Source organism: Pogoniulus pusillus, chromosome 30, assembly GCF_015220805.1.
Source record: "Pogoniulus pusillus isolate bPogPus1 chromosome 30, bPogPus1.pri, whole genome shotgun sequence".
Lineage (NCBI taxonomy): Eukaryota > Metazoa > Chordata > Aves > Piciformes > Lybiidae > Pogoniulus > Pogoniulus pusillus.
Window position 1 is genome coordinate 11395855 of NC_087293.1, and position 19983 is coordinate 11415837.

Here is a 19983-nt window from a genome sequence, read left to right on the forward strand (position 1 = left end):
TTACATTCAGATGGAACCCCCTGGGTTCTACTTTGTGCCCACTGGCCCTTGTATTGTTGCTGGGCACTGCTGAAAAGAGTCTGGCCCCATCCTCTTGCCCCTCACAGGACCTTTAGCTCTTGCTGAGCATTGCTCAGATCCCCTCTGGGGCTGCTCTCCTCTAGACTGAGCAGCCCCAGGGCTCTCAGCCTTTCCCCCTCAGAGATGCTCCAGCCCCCCCAGCACCTTTGGACTCTGCAGTAGTTCCCTGTCTCTCTGGCACTGGGAGCCCAGAGGTTACACACACCACAGGTTGCCTAAACACTACAGACATTGTCACCAGTGCCAGTCACAGGTGAGAGTCAATGCTGGGAGCACCTGCCCTGTTTGTCATGGGTTGGGCAGGGGGTGCTGTGGTGGCAGGGGGAAGGCACAGTCCCACCAGCAATGCCACAAGACCAGACCACCCACACCATGAGCATCTGGTCATAGACTCATAGAATCACCCAGGCTGGAAGAGACCTCCAAGCTCATCCAGCCCAACCTAGCATCCAGCCCTGGCCAATCAACTACACCATAGAATCAAGCAGGTTGGAAGAGAGCTCCAAGCTCAGCCAGTCCAACCTAGCACCCAGCCCTGGCCAACCAACCAGACCATGGCACTAAGTGCCCCAGCCAGGCTTGGCTTCAACACCTCCAGGGATGGTGACTCCACCACCTCCCTGGGCAGCCCATTCCAATGCCAATCACTCTCTCTGCCAACAACTTCCCCCTAACATCCAGCCTGTACCTCCCCCAGCACACAGGGAACTAGAGAGGTGTCTCAAGACCCAACACACTGTGGAGCCCAAGGTCTCTCTGGACACCTGTGCTGAGGTGGTGAGGCCTCATCTGCAGAGCGAGGAGCGCGAGGAGCTGAAACCTGTGCTTGGTGAAATAACAGAATGTATTTTCTAACCCTAAAGCAATAATCAGGCCATGGATGAGGGCCCCCAGCACGGAGCAAACACCTTCCCTCCCACACTGCTGAGCCACATGTGCAGAACAGTTGGCCATCGTGGAGATAAGCAGCAGAGAAAAGCCCACCAGGAACCTCCTGATTCACTCCTCCGAGCACATCATCTGGCAGATAAGGTACACAGCCACACATGGAATGGGGGATGGAAGCACTCAGAGGTTTTCAAGCCATAAAGACCACCAGCCCAGCACACCTCCTGCTCCACACAGGCTCACCCTACGGCTCCAGGTGAGAGCTCTGGCAGAGGAGCACAGCAGCCAGCGACACCTTGAGCAGCCCCCTTCTAAACACAACCTGGTGGCCTCCATGGCAGCACCACTGCAAACCACCCCTGTGAAGCCCACTGCTGGCAGAACTTGGGTTTCAGCTCTTCAGAGTTCTGCAAGCCAAGGGTGGGCACAGTTGGTCACAGTTCCAAAAGCCATCAGAGCATGATAGTGTTGTCAGGGCTGGAAGAGCCCTCGAGGATCATTTAGTTCCAGCCCTCCTGCCATGGGCAGGGACACCTCACACTAGATCAGGTTGCTCAGAGTCACATCCAGCCTGGTTTTAAAGGTCTCCAGGGATGAGGCTTCCACCACCTCCTTGAGCAACCTGTGCCAGTGTCTCACCAGCCTCATGGTGAAGAACTTCCTCACATCCACCTGAATCTACCCATCTACTTTCTTCTAGTTTTGCTCCATTCTTCCCAGTCCCATCACTATCCAACAGCCTAACATGTCCCTCCCCAGCTTTCCTGTAGCCCCCTTCAGATATTGGAAGGCCACAATAAGGTCTCCAATAAGGTCTCCCTGGAGCCTTCTCTTCTCCAGACTGAACAACCCCAACTCTCTCAGCCTGTCTCCATAGGGGAGCAGCTCCAGCCCTCTGCTCATCCTTGTGGCCCTCCTCTAGATATGTTCCAGCATGTCCAGATCTCTGTTGCAATAAAGAGTTCTCAAAGTGGATGCAGTACCCATCATTGTGCACAGCCTGGTTACAGTCTTTGCTTGCTCCTATCTAGGTTGAGGGAGCCACTGCCACCTGAATTCACTTCACTGCAAAGACAAAAAGCTGGGATCTGAACTTAATGCTGACATTACCAGCTGTTACACACCACCACTGGTGAGGCTCTATTTTGGGATGGGAACCTAAACCACAAACTACCAGGGAATTTGATTAGATTGGAATGGGCTGCCCAGGGAGGTGGTGGAGTCAGCATCCCTGGAGGTGTTCAAGAAAAGACTGGATGAGGCACTTAGTGCCATGGTCTGGTTGACTGGCTAGGGCTGGGGGATAGGTTGGACTGGATGAGCTTGGAGGTCTCTTCCAACCTGGTTGATTCTATGATGGATTCTATGATCTCAAGCAGGGAGCCCAGCGTGCTCAATAAGGTAACACAGCCCCAGCTTTGAACGAGCTGGAAGCTGTTCTCTTGGCCAAAGGGCAAGGTGTTGGTTCTGACCTGTAAAACACTTGAGATGATTCTGGTTTGCAGAGCTTGGCCTCTCAAGCAATCACAGTAAGACTGTTATGATAGCACAGAAGAGTTTGGGTTGGAAAAGACTGAAAAGCTCATCCAGCCCAACCATTCTCTAATCCTGCCAAGGCTGGTGCTGAACTACATCCCTCAGCACCAAATCTCTGCCTCTCTTTGAAATACCTGCAGGGAGGAGGATCCAAACTCCCTGGGCAGTTTACTCCAGTGCTTGAGAATCATTTCAGTGAAGAAGCTTCTTCTAATGTCCAACCTAACCCTCCCCTGGCCCAGTTTCAGGCCATTTCCTCTCATCCTATCACCTGATACAAGGGAGAAGAGACCAACCTCACCTGGCTCCAACCTCCTTTCAAGGAACTGTAGAGAGCCAGAAGGTCTCCCCTCAGCCTTCTCTTCTCCAGGCTGAACATCCCCAGCTTCCTCAGCTGCTCCTCCCCAGCCCTGTTCTCCAGACCCTTCATCACCAGCTTCATTGCCCTTCTCTGGACCTGCTCCAGCCCTAATGTGTCCTTCTTGGAGTGATGCCTCAAAACTGAAGCCAATACTCAAGGTATGACCAGTGCTGGGTACAGGGAGACAATCCTGAGTTCTGAATCATAGAATCAAGCAGGTTGGAAGAGAGCTCCAAGCTCAGCCAGTCCAACCTAGCACCCAGCCCTGGCCAAGCAACCAGACCATGGCACTAAGTGCCCCAGACAGCCTTGGCTGCAACACCTCCAGCCACAGCGACTCCACCACCTCCCTGGGCAGCCCATTCCAATGCCAATCACTCTCTCTGCCAACAACTTCCTCCTAACATCCAGCCTAGACCTGCCCTGGCACAACTTCACACTGTGTCCTCTTCTTCTGTTGCTGCTTGCCTGGCAGAAGAGTCCAACCCCACCTGGCTACAGCCTCCCTTCAGGGAGCTGCAGACAGCAATGAGCTCTGCCCTGAGCCTCCTCTGCTGCAGGCTGCACACCCCCAGCTCCCTCAGCCTCTCCTCACAGGGCTGTGCTCCAGGCCCCTCACAGCCTTGCTGCCCTGCTCTGGACACCTTCCAGCACCTCAACATCTCTCTTGAATGGAGGAGCCCAGAACTGGCCACAGCACTCAAGCTATGGCCTGACCAGTGCTGAGCACAGGGTCAGAAGAACCTCCCTTGTCCTGCTGGCCACACTGCTCCTGAGCCAGGCCAAGATAAGTGCTGATAATGGTTAGACTCAATGACCTTAAGGGTCTTTTCCATCCCAATTCTATGATTCTACCATGTTTCAATCTTCTGAGCATCACCAAGAAGCACATGTCACCTCCTGAGGTTTCTACCTTCTGCTCACCTCAGGTGCACATCTCCATTGCTCTGCTTGATGGTTCCTTTCCCTGTCACACCAGGATTTCCAGGTAAGCAACTCATCTTCTTGGAGGATCTTCCTACTCATTCCATTTTGTAGCATGGTCTAACACAACATTCACTTGCCATAATTTACAGGGACAAAAGGACACTGCAGCTGAAAGTCATTACCCTGAAGAGAGAGCATTGTCTGGCTTCATTTAATCTGTGTCATCCTCCATGTAGCTCAGGCAATGAGTGCACACAAAAATCATTAGACAAAATAATTTATCAGGAGGCCACAATGGGATGAGCAACCAGCAAAGAGGATCATTGGAGCAGTTACACCCTGGATCTGAAGCAGCCAGGCAGCTGAGGAGCAAGAACCATAGAATCAAAGAACCAGGCAGGGTTGGAAGGGACCACAAGGATCAGCCAGTTCAAACCCCCCTGCCATGGGCAACACCTCACACTAGATCAGGCTGTCTAGAGCTTCATCCAGCCTGGCCTTAAACACCTCCAGGGATGAGGCTTCCAGCACCTCCCTGGGCAACCCATTCCAGGTCTCACCACCCTCATGCTGAAGAACTTCTTCCTAACATCCAGTCTGAATCTACCCATTTCCAGCTTTGCTCCATTCTCCCCAGTCCTGTCACTCCTTGAGAGCCTAAAAAGTCCCTCACCAGCTCTCTTGTAGCCCCCTTCAGATACTGGAAGGCCATAAGAAGGTCACCTCAGAGCTTTCTCCTCTCCAAAATGAATAGTTCCAACTCCTTCAGTCTCTCCTCATAGGAGAGCAGCTCCAGCCCTCTGCTCATCCTCATGGCCCTTCTCTGGACACCTTCCAGCACCTCCATAGCCCTCCTATAACAGGGGCTCCAGAACTGGAGACAGTACTCTAGGTGGGGTCTCACCAGTATGGAGTAGAAAGGGAGGATCACTTCCCTTGACCTGCTGGGGGGTGCCAGAGCAACCTCCTCCAGTGCAACCTCCTCTCTTGGGCTTAGATTCACAGGATCACAGAATGGGTTAGGTTGGAAGGGACCTCGAAGGTCATCTAGTTGCAAGCCCCCTGCCAGAGGCAGGGACCCCTTCTGTTAGACCAGCTGGCCCAGGTGGCAAGATGTGGTACATTGGTGATGTTTGGATGGGGACAATTTAGATGGGCCAAAAAGAGCAGGAGAAAATTTAAAAACCAAAGACAGAGGAGAGCAAAAGGGAGGAAAAAAAAGAATGCTTGAAAGCCAGGACTGAAGCTCAGAGGTAAGGAACACATTCAATAGATGAGGAGAAGAGGACAAGGTACCTGTGGATGAAGCATCCCACATCCCTGAGCGTGTCCCTGCAGTTTGGCTTCCACCAGAGACACAGATCTAGCTGGTGGACACCAAACCAGCCTTACTGGGTAAGGAAAGGGGAACCTTGTTTGGGTTGGAAAAGGCCTTTGAAGATCATCCAGTCCAACCATTCTCCAACTCCACCAAATCTGCTGCTAAACCATGGCCCTCAGCACCACATCTCTGTGGCTTTTAAACACCTCCAAGGATGGGGATTTAACCACCTCCCTGGGGAGCCCTCTCCAGTCTTTGAAACCTCTTTCAGTCAAGAGGCTTCTTCTAATCTCCAGCTTGAAGAACTTGTGGCCATTTCCTCTCTACTCCTTCCACTGGAGTAGACAGATTCCCACTTTCTGGCACTGCTGACCATAGGAGGCCTTTCATATGCTACTCTCCATGAGCTTTCCTTCTCCATTTTCTCCACACCAAAGATGCTCATAGATCAAAATCATAGAATTATTTGGGTTCAAAATGACCTTTAAGATGGAGTCCAACCAAGTCTAACAGCTGTACACAAGGAGATGCTGGAGGTGTTCAAGGCCAGGATGAATGAGGCATTGAACAACTTGGTCTAGTTGGAGGTGTCCCTGCCCATAGCAGGGTGGGGGTTGCAAGTAGATGATATTTAAGGTCCCTTTCAACCCAAACCAATTCCACCAATCTATCAATCTATGTTAGGTTATGGTTGGACTCAATGATCTTCAGGTCTTTCCCAGCCAGGCAATCCTATGATCTCAGTACAAAGTCTGGTGCTGAACCAGCAACAGAACAAGGGGACACAGTCTCAAGTTGTGCCATGGGAGGTCTAGGCTGGATGTTAGGAGGAAGTTGTTGCCAGAGAGAGAGATTGGCATTGGAATGGGCTGCCCAGGGAGGTGGTGGAGTCACCATCCATGGAGGTGTTCAAGAAAAGCCTGGCTGGGGCACTTAGTGCCATGGTCTGGTTGATTGGCCAGGGCTGGGTGCTAGGTTGGCCTGGCTGAGCTTGGAGCTCTCTTCCAACCTGCCTGATTCTGTGATTCTGTGTCCCTCAGCACCACATCCCTGCTTCTTCACACACTGTATCCACAACCACTGCCAAGAGACACAGCAAAGACTTCCAGGGCTAAACACCAGCCCTATGAACTTCATCCAGGGACACTACACCAGCAGGATGGAGGATGCTGCTTCCACCCCCGGGGACTGACCGCATCACCTCCTCCCCCCTCCCAGCAACAGCAGCGCAGGCTTCTGAAAGGAAAACCACAAAGGGCTTCGAGCCCACGCTTTGACCTCGAGGAGAAGATGAGGTGGAGAGCACAGCCCCCCATGCAGAGGTGGGAGTCAGCAAGCCTCCTGCCACAGCCAAGAGGCAGGATTCCAGCCAGGAGAAGAATGCAGATAAAATGCCTTCTCCAGAGCTGACCTATTTCTCTTATCAGTGCAGCTAACGAGGAAGTGCCAAGCTGTTCAGAGCCTGCTACCCCAATTTGCTGCATTCTTCTGCTCTCTTGAAGGTTACATGCAAGCTTTTTCTAGCTCATATCCCTGAGACACATCACAAGTTGTTGGTTTTTTTGGGGGGGTTAATTCTTTTTCTTCAACCTGGTTTTGGGTTTAAAAGCAGGCAGAAAGAGCTCTGCCCGCCACAGCTGCTTTCATTTCTCACCAAATCATCACCAGGTCACAGAATCCCAGCAAGGTGAGGGTTAGAAGGGAGCTCTGGAGATCATCCAGCCCAACCTCCCTGCTCAAGCAGGGGCACCCACAGCAGCTTGCTCAGGATCACAGTGGCCAGGAGACTCCACAGCCTCTCTGGGCAGCCTGCTCCAGGCCTCCAGCACCTTCGCCACAAAGAAGTTTCTCCTCCTGATCAGATGGAACCTCCTGGGTTCCATTTTGTGCCCACTGGCCCTTGTCCTGGCACTGGGCACTGCTGAAAAGAGTCTGTCCCCATCCTCTTGCCCCCCACAGTTCCTTTAGCTCTTGCTGAGCATTGCTCAGATCCCCTTTGAGGCTGCTCTTCTCCAGACTGAGAGGCCCCAGGGCTCTCAGCCTTTCTTCCTCACAGAGATGCTCCAGGCCCCCCAGCATCTTTGTGCTCTCTGTTGGACTCTTTCCAGCAGTTCCCTGTCTCTTTTGACCTGGAGAGCCTAGAACTGGACCCAGTACTCCAGATGTGGTCTCCCAAGGAGCAGAGGAGAGTAGAACCTACCTTGACCTGCTGGCCATACCCTTCTTCAAGCACCCCAAGAAAGTTCCCACCTTTCCCAACTAACCAGCTCAGGCACAAGCACTTTCTGATAACACAGCAGAAGACAACTCTATTTCCTCCTACAACTCCAATCAGCCAAACATGGCCAAATGAAAGGAAAGGCAAACATCATTCTGTGCGAGCAAGGAGCTCGCTGGTACCCACTAGACCCAAAACAACTGATACAGGATGTTCACCTCCCTCTTGACCAGTGAACTGAAGCTAGAAGCTAAGCAGACAGCAGCAGCCCATTGCTGGGAGCCTAAAGCCCAGAAGAAAGCCAACATGCAGGACTTGCCATTGTGCAAAAGTCCAGGAGAGGTGCAGACATGAAGCTAATTTGACTAACGAGGTATTTCCTAAGGTAGGCACATCTGCTAAAGTGCTGTGGGCTTTAAGGCCTGGCTGGAAACCCTTCTCTGCTGCTTCTTGCTTCCAGCTAATCCAGTTAATATTCCTCAAAGAAAAAATAATGATAAGAGGATGTATCAAAAGGAGGAATCTCCAAAGGACCTGGCAAACTGTTTTCTCCTCCTCCTTAACTCCAACATGCTGCGCTATCCACAGGAAGAAACTTGAATGTTACAGATGTTCTAAGGAGATAAACAGTCTCAGCCCCAGCTGAGTCCTGTGGCACTACAACCCAAGAGCCACCACCAGGCAAAAAAAAAGCCCTCAGAAAGCCCTCTGTGATAAACACAAAGTGAGCTGGGACACAAATTCCTCCCAGCTTTGAAAGAAAGCAAAAACAAGAGATCAGCACAACCCAGGTCCCAACCAGAGCAGCCAAGTGTGAGTCAGACTGACCAAGTGAGGATGCAGCATTCTCCAGATGGCCCTGCCTGACCACAAAGGCTCCACTGCTCTGCTGGATGGAGCTCAGCACCCCAATCTTCAGGGATCCAGCTGAAAAGACACCCCTGCCTTGAGGGACGTGATCAGAGAGGTGTAGGATGGCCAAGTGTAATGGTAGGTCCTCTTGGACCAGCACTCTAACAACAAGTTAGAGTTGCTGTGGTGTCTGGAGTTTGCTTCCAGCCCACACGAAGGGCTAGAGAAGTGGAGAATGCCATGGTAAGGGGGCTAGAGACATGGACAATGCCATGGTAAGGGGGCTAGAGAAGTGGACAATGCCATGGTAAGGGGGCTAGAGACATGGACAATGCCATGGTAAGGGGGCTAGAGAAGTGGACAATGCCATGGTAAGGGGGCTAGAGAAGTGGACAATGCCATGGTAAGGGAGCTAGAGAAGTGGACAATGCCATGGTAAGGGGGCTAGAGAAGTGGACAATGCCATGGTAAGGGAGCTAGAGAAGTGGACAATGCCATGGTAAGGGGGCTAGAGAAGTGGACAATGCCATGGTAAGGGGGCTAGAGAAGTGGAGAATGCCATGGTAAGGGGGCTAGAGACGTGGACAATGCCATGGTAAGGGAGCTAGAGAAGTGGAGAATGCCATGGTAAGGGGGCTAGAGAAGTGGAGAATGCCATGGTAAGGGAGCTAGAGAAGTGGAGAATGCCATGGTAAGGGAGCTAGAGAAGTGGACAATGCCATGGTAAGGGGGCTAGAGAAGTGGAGAATGCCATGGTAAGGGGGCTAGAGAAGTGGAGAATGCCATGGTAAGGGAGCTAGAGAAGTGGACAATGCCATGGTAAGGGAGCTAGAGAAGTGGACAATGCCATGGTAAGGGAGCTAGAGAAGTGGAGAATGCCATGGTAAGGCTGGAGGTCCAGCACAGAGCAGTGGGATCCAGCACACTGCAGTCAGGAATGGACACTCTGCTCTCAGGAGTAGCAACAGACCTGGGTTAGCATCCCCTGAGGGATGCCTGCACCCAAACACCAGCTAAAGCAGAGCCACGTTTAGGGACTGCCACTTCTCCAGCTGCTCAGTAACACCCATCCAAGGGGTGAGGCACTCATGGGGAACTTCTGATGCTCTCAGCAGGACAAACCCAACAATGGCTACTTGCCAAAGACAAGACAACATCCTGAAGCCAGAAGGCAGAAGGCTCAGGCTGGGCCACACAAACGCCTGTCGGGTTTCAGTGCCGTACAAGCGAGCTGCAGACCGAAGCCCAGCTCTCCCAGTTGGAACTGGGCTGTGTTCCTCCAGATTTCCATTTGCTGTCCCTGCCAGCTCCTCTGGCCAAGCAGCCTATAATTCAAAGGGTACCATTGTCATTCTGTCCCCTTTCCCTAACGTGCAATTTGAAATCAGGGCTGGGGGAGGGAGGGAGGAAGAGGCTGGAGCAGCCTCCAAGTCAACTCTGCAGAGTTCAATCTGCCAGCCTGATTTTAAATCCCTATCTCTCGTGGTACCAATTACAGCCCCTCAAAACATCTGTTTTAGCAAAGGGATCCAAGCTCAAACACATTTCCTCTGCCCTGCAGATGTCCCTCATTGCTGGTCCAATTCCATGCCAAGGCTTCTTGTCCTGCCACAGCTAAGACAGAACCTGGGTAAGCTGGTGTCAAACCATGAGAGCAACACCAAGCACCTTCCTCTCCTTGCCAGACAGGCAAGAAGAAAATAAACTGAGTCAGGAAAGCACATTTAGATCTCTGAGCAGCTTTAATGAACATGCCTGCTACAACTGTGAGGAAAGATTTCAGGTGCAAGAAGGAAAAACTCCTTCCTAGACCCACCAGCAGCCTGTGCCAAGGACAAGGGGGTGCAGCTGCTGTGCCCAGCACCTCCCAGCTCTCTACTGCCTGAATGAGAGAACCACAATGGGCAAGAGCTGATGTCTTGGGGAAGGAACCCACAGGCTCCCTGTGCCAAGGACAAGGGGGTGCAGCTGCTGTGCCCAGCACCTCCCAGCTCTCTACTGCCTGACTGAGAGAACCACACTGGGCAAGAGCTGATGTCTTGGGGAAAGGACTTGCAGCTGGCTGCTCTCAGCTGAGGAACTTGTTTTGAGTCAGAGCCAGGAAGAATCACAGCCTGTGCTTGGTGACCTTTAAGCTTTACTTACCTGTTGGCTTGACAGTCATGTCACTGCCCATGCCACCCACACTCCAGCCCTTTGAGACTCCCTGTAGCATTTACTGCAGTTCTGGAGCACACCAGGCAAAACAACAGGAAGAATTACAGCAAGATAAGCCCCAGATGGGTTTTATATGATCTTAGTGCTCAAGAATCCTTCTGGTAGACCAGATGATCAGCATGGCAAGCAGGGCATGGAAAGGACAAGAAGATAACCTTTACCCTCAAAGAAATGTCAGGGAGCAAAGTGAAGAGGATTGAATCACAGAATTGTTTGGGTTGGTTAAGACCTTGAGCATAATTGAGTCCAACCATCAATCTAAAGACCACCATGGCCATTAAACCATGTCCCATAGTGCCCTGGCCACACATTTATTGAACACCTCCAGGGATGGGGACTCCACCAACTCCCTGGGCAGCCTGTGCCAAACCCTCTTACAACAAAGAAACTTTTCCTCCCCTCCAAGCTAACCCTCTCCTGGAACACTTTCAGGCCATTTCCTCTTGTTCTATCACTTGATCCCAAGCAAAACTGAGACAAGCCAAATCCATGGGAAACCAGGAGGTGAAGGCAGGGCAGCTCACCTTTAGACAGCAACACCTTAAGACCATGCAGAACTTTCCCAGATGGCTTCCAAAAAGCACCAGTGGGCAGGAGAAAGATGCTGGAAGGCATAAGGAGACTCAGCTAGAAGAGCTGAGGGTTTTGTGCCTACACTTCCCACGGTGCTAAAGCAGGAGAATATGTTGCTGAAGTACGTCTGGCAACTCGTGCTTGTCTCAGCTGGCTCTGGGTTCTCTTCCTGCCTTGCAAATCAATCTCAGCAGATCCAAAAGAGTGAAAATAAACCTTCAATGTATTCACTGAAAACTCAAGAAACCCTTGGATGCTGCTGTGAAGAAGACAGCTCTGTGCCTGTTTCCTCCATCCTCCGACAGGCACTATAATTAAAGCACTGCAGTAAGGAGTGAAGAGTTGAAAAGCTCAGGGTTCACAGGCTCACAGGATGTCAGGGCTTGGAAGGGACCCAAGGAGATCATCCAGTCCAAACCCCCTGCCACAGCAGTACCACACAGTCTAGCTCAGGGCACAGAAGAACACATCCAGACAGGCCTTGAAAGTCTCCAGAGGAGGAGACTCCACAACCTCTGCTGTTTCTCCAGGTTGACAGGCATCCTACCACATCTGCTGGTGCAGACACATCAACCACCTGTAAAACCACACCTAGGATTACATGCTGCAAGCATTCCTTGGAGCACCTGCAAGACACTGAGCAAAATGCTTCCCTTCACATTCCCAGTTTGGAAAGAAGGCCAGTGTAAAAGCTGTAAGGTTGGGAAAGATCTCAGAGATCATCCAGTCCAGCCACTAACCCAGCACTGCCAGGCCACCACTAAACCATGGCCCTCAGCACCACATCTCCATGGCTTTGAAACCCCTCCAAGGATGGAGGGGCATCCCTGGGCAGCCTGGGATCAGCACCACATCTCCATGGCTTTGAAACCCCTCCAAGGATGGAGGGGCATCCCTGGGCAGCCTGGGATCAGCACCACATCTCCATGGCTTTGAAACCCCTCCAAGGATGGAGGAGCTGCCCTGGGCAGCCTGGGACAGGGCTGAACCATTCTTAGAGTGAAAAAAAATTCCTTGTATCCAACCTAAAGTTCCTCTGGTGCAACCTCTCATCCTATCACTTGTTCCTTGGGAGAAGAGACCAACCTCCACCTAGCTCCAACCTCTTTTCAGGGAGTTCTAGAGAGCAATGAGGTGTCCCCTCAGCCTCCTCTTCTCTGGGCTGAACAACACCAGTTCCCTCAGCTGCTCCTCACCAGCCCTGTTCTCCAGACCCTTCACCAGCTTTGGCACTCTTCTGTGGTTATACTCCAGCCCTTCAATGTCCTTCTTGCAGTGAGGGGCCCAAAACTGAACCCAGCACTCAAGGTGCAGCCTCACCAGTGCTGAGTACAGGGGGACAATCCCTGCTGTGGTCCTGTTGGCCACAGTACTGCAGATCCAAGCCAGGATGCTGTTTGCCTTCTTGGCCATGTTTCATACAGGCAACCAGAAGAGTGGCTTAGAGGCCACCACGTACTGAAAAATGGCAAGTCAGTGCCAAGTGTGTACCCTGTGTCAGTTGGGTGCTCAGGATTCCAGCATGAACCACCAAACTGAGAGGTTTTTAAGTATTTAAAGTGAAAGGAGGGGGGAAAAAAGAGCCAATGTCAAGAGGTAACACCAGCAGGTGGGCTGAGTGCCTCCCCATCGAGCCTGTGCTGATGAGTATCTTCCATATTGAGTGATCATCTGCCCAGCACTGCCAGTCTGCCCAGTTCCCAAGGGACAGAGTGTTCACTATGGCTTGAACCTGCTACTGCCTGCTACTCCCTGGTGGTGCTAATTACCCCCACTCTCAGCCTGGCTGCTGGTCCCTGATGCACAGGAGCGCAGGACATCGAATCCCTACAGGGTCGGCATGGGGAGGGCATGAACACAAAGCTGGGTTCAGCTTTGGCTCCCTCACTACAAGAAGGACATTGAAGGGCTGGAGTATAACCACAGATGAGTGCCAAAGCTGGTGAAGGGTCTGGAGAACAGGGCTGGTGAGCAGCTGAATGAACTGGGATGGTACAGTCTGGAGGAGGCTGAGGGGAGACCTCATTGCTCTCTACAACTGCCTCGAAAGGAGGTTGGAGCCAAGGGAGGGCTGGTCTCTTCTCCCTAATATCAAGTGACAGAAGGAGCAGAAATGGCCTGAAATTGTGCCAGGGAAGGGTTAGGCTGGAGATGAGGAAAAAGATCTTTGCTGCAGGAGTGGCCAGGGATTGGCAGAGGCTGCCCAGGGAGGTGCTGGAGTCCCCATCCCTGGAGGTGTGCAAGAAACCTGTAGCCATAGCACTGTGGGGCACGGCTTGATGGCCACAGTGGTGTTGGGTTAAAGGTTGGCCTGGATGATCTCAGAAGGCTTTTCCAACCCAAACAATGCACTGATGCCATTATTCTATGCTTCAAAGCAGGATGCCTCAGTCCAGCAGCAGGTTTCTACGTTTTTAGGAGACACACAATGGATTCTCAAAGACTCCAGAGCACAGTCTCTATGGCAACTATATGCAGAGTGAGGGGGAGTTCCCACATTTCCAAATCACTCTGCTTGGAGTACTTAAGGTCCATTTTTCAGGCATTCCTTACACCAGGAATTGCAGGTGAAATGTATTGCCTAAGTTCATACAGGGATTCAAAGGTAATGTGGATTTAGGCACCTCACTCTCCTGTCTTTGTAAGCTCTGCTGATAGAATCAACCAGGTCAGAAGAGACCTCCAAGCTCAGCCAGTCCAACCTAGCACCCAGCCCTGGCCAAGCAACCAGACCATGGCACTAAGTGCCCCAGACAGGCTTGGCTTCAACACCTCCAGGCACAGAGACCCCACCACCTCCCTGGGCAGCCCATTCCAATGCCAATCACTCTCTCTGCCAACAACTTCCTCCTAACATCCAGCCTAGACCTCCCCTGGCACAACTCAAGACTGTGTCCCCTTGTTCTGTTGCTGCTTGCCTGGCAGAAGAGACTAACCCCAGCTGGCTACAGCCTCCTTTCAAGTAGTTGCAGACTCACAAGCTGGTTGGGCTTGATGATCTTAGAAGGGTTTTCTAAGCTTAATGGTTTGATAATTGAGAAGAGTGCAGAAATGGTGTACAGAAAAACTGTACATACATTACCTATCTGCACAAGCATACAGAGACTGCAGACAAAGATGCTACAACCAGCCAAGATTTGGACAGCCCCAAGGTCCTTCCATAGTTTTCTTTTTGAACTAGAGGAAAGATTTCTTTGCTGCAAGAGTGGTCAGGGATTGGCACAGGCTGCTCAGGGAGGTGCTGGAGTCCCCATCCCTGGAAGTGCTCAAGAAATGGCACTTTGGGATGTGGTTTAATGGCCATGGTGGGGCTGGGTTGGTGCTTGGACTCAATGATCTTAGAGGTCTTTTCTAACCAAAGTAGTTCTGCAATTCTACATTTTCTAATGGGAAGGTTTGGCCTGAAGCAGCTCAGCAATGCTCCAGATGAAAGCTGGGAGCTCATCTCAGCGTGCCTGACCACATCAGCCTGAACCTTAATCATATTAACTCAGCTCCCACCACTGTTGTATTTCCATTGCTTTCTCAAATTCGATTATTAAAAGGCAAACCCAAGAACAACCTAATTATGATGGACTGAGAGGCCCCAGCTCAGTGTCAGAGTCACTATAACTGATCCAACCAGAGCCAGACCTCAAGAGTCATCACGTGCTCAGAGCAAAAAGTGTTATTATTTATCAGCTATCTCATCATCTCCAAACCTGAGATAAGACAAAGCCAATAATGTTGGAAAAGCAAAGTGATGATGCTGAAGAAATGCCATCAAAGGATTCAGCTGATCCCACCTTGGTATCTAACTCATCACAAAGAAGAAAAACAATGAGGAAAAATGGCCCAAGAGCCCACATCCTACTTTATCACCACTAAGCCAAGGAGACCTCTCTCTTGATGGGCACCACGAGAGCATCATCAGGATGACAGCCCTCAAAAGAACAGTGTGGATTTCCCCCCCCTCAGCTGCAGTAGCAGATACCATTTTCATTCCTTCTCTGTCAAGTCCCTGATCTACAGAGTGAGATTTTAAAGCTTTTCTGGTATTCCATCACAAAACCTTCTTCCATTTCAGGAACACTTTGTGACTTGTTACCAAGATGTCTGCTGTACAGAGATGACATCTGTCTTACTGGCATGAAGGACTGCATGAGAGATGTGTGAAGTGAAATGATCTGTTTGAAGAGGTGTATGACAGTGCCCAACAGCCACCTTCTACTTGACACCTGCATCATCACCTCCATCTACAGACAGTCATTCATTCTGATCAGAGTTATAGTCACTACCCAGAGCCACAGACACACACAAAGCTAATGCCTGATTTAGTCCATGAAGAATCTCTCTACATAGTTTGCTCCTCTGAGAGACCACCAGCACCAGACTTGGCATCAGTCCTGCAGCACCAAGCCTGACCTGCTGCTGGGACCTCCTGGGCTTGCCATGGCAGTGCCAAGAGGCTGAGTAATTCCAGGATCACCCTGGCATTTCATGTGTTTTTAGATGATAGCATTAGGCACATAAAGCCAGGGACTGAGTGATGATAACCTCAGAAAGCAGCAAATAATCCATTTTTAGTGCAGCTGCTCACATGAAGAAAACCAGAGCATGATCCTATGAGCTAATGGAGAAAGAGCCCAGGAACTGATTCCCAACCATGCTGGTACATTCAACACACCCAGAATAATCAACTTGCACTGCTAGATTTCCTCAGACACCTCAGCTAATCTGAACCATGCTTCTGCCTTGGTGTTCACCCCAGCAATGCCACCACCACCTGCATCTTGTGACCAAAATGGATCGGTTCACATCCTGCCAGCCTCAGTCCACACCGACAGCCTGACTCTTCCCACGCCCAGGGTGACTGCAAACTGAAGCTAGAAGTTTCTGATCAGACTCATTTCAGGAGTTAACAACCAGCATATTTTGGCCCAGAGGGCAAATCAGATCCTGAGCTGCAGCAGGAGAAGTGTGGCCAGCAGGGCCAGGGAGGTGATTCTCCCCCTCTGCTCTGCTCTGCTGAGACCCTACCTGGAGTACTGCATCCAGTTCTAGAGCCCCTGTGACAAGAGGGCTGTGGAGATGCTGCAGCATGTCCAGAGCAGGGCCATGAGCTGGAGCACCTCTGCTATGAGGACAGACTGAAAGAGTTGGGGCTGGGCAGGCTGGAGAAGAGAAGGCTCTGAGGTGACCTTCTTATGGCCTTCCAGGATCTGAAGGGGGCTCCAAAAAAGCTGAGGAGGGACTTTTTAGGCTGTCAGGGAGTGACAGGACTGGGGGGAATGGAGCAAAGCTGGAGGTGGGGAGAGTCATCTTGGAGGTGAGGAGGAAGTTGTTGAGCATGAGAGTGGTGAGAGGCTGGAATGGGTTGCCCAGGGAGGTGGTTGAGGCCCCATGGCTGGAGGTGTTTGAGGCCAGGCTGGCTGAGGCTGTGAGCAGCCTGCTCTAGGGTAGGGTGTCCCTGGGCATGGCAGGGGGGTTGGAACTAGCTGCTCCTTGTGGTCCCTTCCAACCCTGCCTGATTCTATGATTCATATAAGCAGCACCAAAAAAAAGAACTCTAAGGTAGGGTGACTACAGGGAAAGAGCTAGAGGAGAGCACAGACATTTAATTCTTGTCCCTATGCCCTGTAAAGGCTTAAACTGGGGCACTGCAAATCCTCAGTGAGTTTCTGTTCCTACAGATCCTTAGAGGAGGACCGAGATTATCACAAAAGCCTCTGTAAACCAAACCCAAAACAAACAAACCCACACTTTTTGCATAAGTCAAGTGAAAACTCTGCCTGTGAGTTTGCCTAAAAGGACATTCCTAGCCCTGGGAGTGGTGCGTTGATGACCTCACCAAGCTGCAAACGCAGGCCAGGAAGTGTTTTGCTCAACGTCTTCAAAATAGGGAGCTGGCATCCGAGCCGTATGGCTGGGAATCGATAATCAGACCCTAACCAACAACATCCATCCTCTCAGCAATCATAATGCCACGCCGTGCTTTAACGAGCCACTTCATGAGGCCGTCATTACAGGCTGGTATTCACCCTGAAGATGATGCACGGCGCAGTTAGCGAGGGCAAGACCTCGGCGCTCCCTCGCCGCATCGCTCAGGCAATGACAAGGAGCAGCAACAACAAAAAAACCTAAGCTGATATTTTACCCTTCTGTGCATTCCTCCTCAGTGCCATTCCACTGAATCTCTGCCTCTTGCTTGGAGTGCATCCCAGAAGTGACAGATGCAATAAGCACGAAGATTTAACTTGAAAAAATCCAATGCTGGTTGAAAAGGCAGCTCAGGAAAAGACAGAGCCGTGCCAGCAGACACACAACTGCTGATTAAAGCAATCTGGAATCAAAGGCTACAAGTGACCACTGAAACAACAAAAAGAAGGCTACCCTCAAGTGCTGCAGAGAAACAAAGCACAAAGCAAACGCTCCCTGGCACCTACCTGAGTGCAGCAGGTGGCTACCAACAACTCCTTAAAACAATGTAAGTGCATCAAGAGATTAGGAAGGAATTCTTTACGGTGAGGATGGAGAGACACTGGAACAGGTTGCCCAGGGAGGTCGTGGATGCCCCATCCCTGGAAGTGTTCAAAGCCAGGCTGGACAAGGCCTGGAGCAACCTGTCTAATGGAAAGTGTTCCTGCTTATGGGACTAGATGATCTTTAAGGTCCCTTCCAAGCCAAACCATTCTGTGATTCTGTGATATACCCAAAATAAACACACGTTGACTTTATCACAACAGTGTTTGATCTACCTTTGTGTACGCAGCCTTTAGCAAACAGGAATATTAGCTGCAGTTAAACATCTCCAGGAGCACACAGCCATCTGTCTTCTCCCCTTTCAGCAGCAAAAAAAATGACTCACTGCTTGTTATTCCAATGAAAAATCATGGAGATCACAGCACTGATAGGTTGGACTGAATGATCTTGGAGGTCTCCTCCAACTTGCTTGATTCTACGATTGGCTTGGGTTAGAATGGACCTTAAAGCTCATCAAGATCCAATCCCCACACACACCATGGGCAAGAACACTTTCCACTAGACCAGGTTGCTCAAAGCCTCATCTAACCTCATCTCAAATACTTCCAGGGAGGGGGTGCCCACAGCCTGTTGAGATGCCCTCCTGCCTCACACACGAGCTATGCACTGCTTTCTCCAGCCACTGTACACCCCAACAAGCTTCATGAAGGCTGGACTGTGCCAGTTCCCACCCTTTCACCCGCACTCAAGCATCTCTCCCGTGTGTGTCTGTAGAAGCACATGAGGAGAGCGTGAGCATATCAAGTAAACTGGATGCAGCCTGGCCTAAAATTCCCCCAGGAGAGCTACCAGCAGACTGAAAAAGCAGCCAGACCTTCCTACATTCAACACACCACTCGCTCCATTCGGCTCCAACATCCTTGGTCTTGCTCGTCCTAATCCCCACGCACATCTGCCTGAATAGCCTTGAATGGAGCCGGCTCAAACAAACAGGCACAGGACCACAACTACAGCTATAAAAAAACCCCACACCACTAATGCAGATCAACAATAAAACTGCATCAATCAGTTCTACTTTTGTTTCCAGCCAGCTTTCAGTCTCTTTTGGATGGTTTTTTTTTCCCCCTTTTTCTTTTTCCAGCTCAGTCTCTCTGGGCAGCATCACATTGTCTAGAGCTGGGTACCACAGCGGAGCGTTGCGTGGTTGCTCGTTGATGCCTTCCCCTGGATCTCGAGCAAAGAAACATCGAATTTCACCCAGCATAAGCAAGGACTAACCTTTAAATCCTGGCTTTTGACATACTGCTATGAAAACAATGTGGCTTTCAGCAGAGGAAAACAAAGCCCAGGAGCATGTCACACAAACCAGGGCTTGACACATCTCTCGGACACGGTCAGAAGAACCAATAGTAACAGCGTGATATGTACTCAGAGAGGGGGAAAAAAAAACCCACCAAAATTAAGCCCTCTGGTCATCTTTTGTCCTCTGCAACATTACAGGGTGGCAGCAGGGACGCGGCGCTCCGGTGCCACCGAGCCGCTGCTGCATCGCCATGAAGAAAATATAATGGGGAAAATAAAAAGGATAAAACCTGCCGAACAAAAACGGGGGAGGGTGAATCCTCCTTCTCGCCAGGCAGGAGGCAGCTGGAGCGGGCAGCGGGCATCAGGTGTTGCGGTGGGCTGCGAGCGGGAGAGCTCGGCCCGGCCCAGGGGCCGCCCTGCCCGGGCCATGCCCTGCGGCAACCTGCGAGCCCCAGCCGGATACCGGAACCGGCCGCGACCCTGCTCCGCTGCCTAATAAGGAGGAGAAGAGCTGGGAAAAAAACCCCGAGTTGAGCACGGCGCGGGGAAGGCGCTTCCTCCCCCCAGGCCCCTGTGCTGACAGCGGCCGCCGCCTCAGGAAGGGCTCAGTGGGGCAGGAAGAGCCCGCCCGGCCGGACCCCAAAACCCGCCCTGCCCGGTCCCTCCCCGCGGGCACCACCACCACCGCCGCCGCCGCCGCCGCCGCCTTCCCGCCTCACCAGCTACCCCCCTTCTCCGGTTCCTGCCCCCCCTCCCCTCGGTCCATGCCGCGCACCGCGATCCCGAGCCGCCTCCCCGCGTCCGCTCCTCAGCCCGGCGGAGCCGCCCCCACCGTTGCCGCTGCCACCGCCGCCGCCGCCCGACTGAGCGCCGCGGGGCGGGGGCGGGCAGGGCCGCCGCCAGACCACGCCCCCGATGGCCACGCCCCTACATGGCCACGCCTCCTCACGCGCCAGGACGCGCCCACTCACTGCCGGCCCCGCCCTGCAGTCGCGCGCTCCGCTGCCCCGCCTCTCTCCGCGGAGGACGAGGGCTGCGATGAGTGGCGGCTCGCGTAGCCAATGGCGGCGCGGCGTTCGCCTCCACGCGTGGCCGTGGGCTCGCTTTCTCCCTCCCCCACACTGCCCTGCCGCCGGCGGCTGCGGTGGCGGCTGCGTGTCGGCGTTCGGCGGGCTCAAGGTCCTGGGTTGGCTTCCCCGGGATCCCGCAGCCTGCTTCAGGCGAGTTTTCCTCGAGCACTCA

At 52.1% G+C, this 19983-nt stretch overlaps 1 protein-coding gene across 2 annotated transcripts in view; it reads right to left on the bottom strand.

The window, feature by feature from the left end:
* The window catches only part of CORO1C (coronin 1C), a 77492-nt gene extending 57844 nt beyond the window's left edge, over positions 1–19648 (bottom strand). The window contains exon 1 of one of the 2 annotated variants that reach the window (XM_064168763.1): positions 19574–19648. The gene's annotated coding sequence lies outside the window, so the exon portion shown is untranslated. Of the gene's footprint in view, positions 1–19516 lie in introns of both variants that reach the window. The other variant, XM_064168764.1, reaches the window with a different exon arrangement.
* Between the last annotated feature and the right edge of the window lie 335 nt (positions 19649–19983).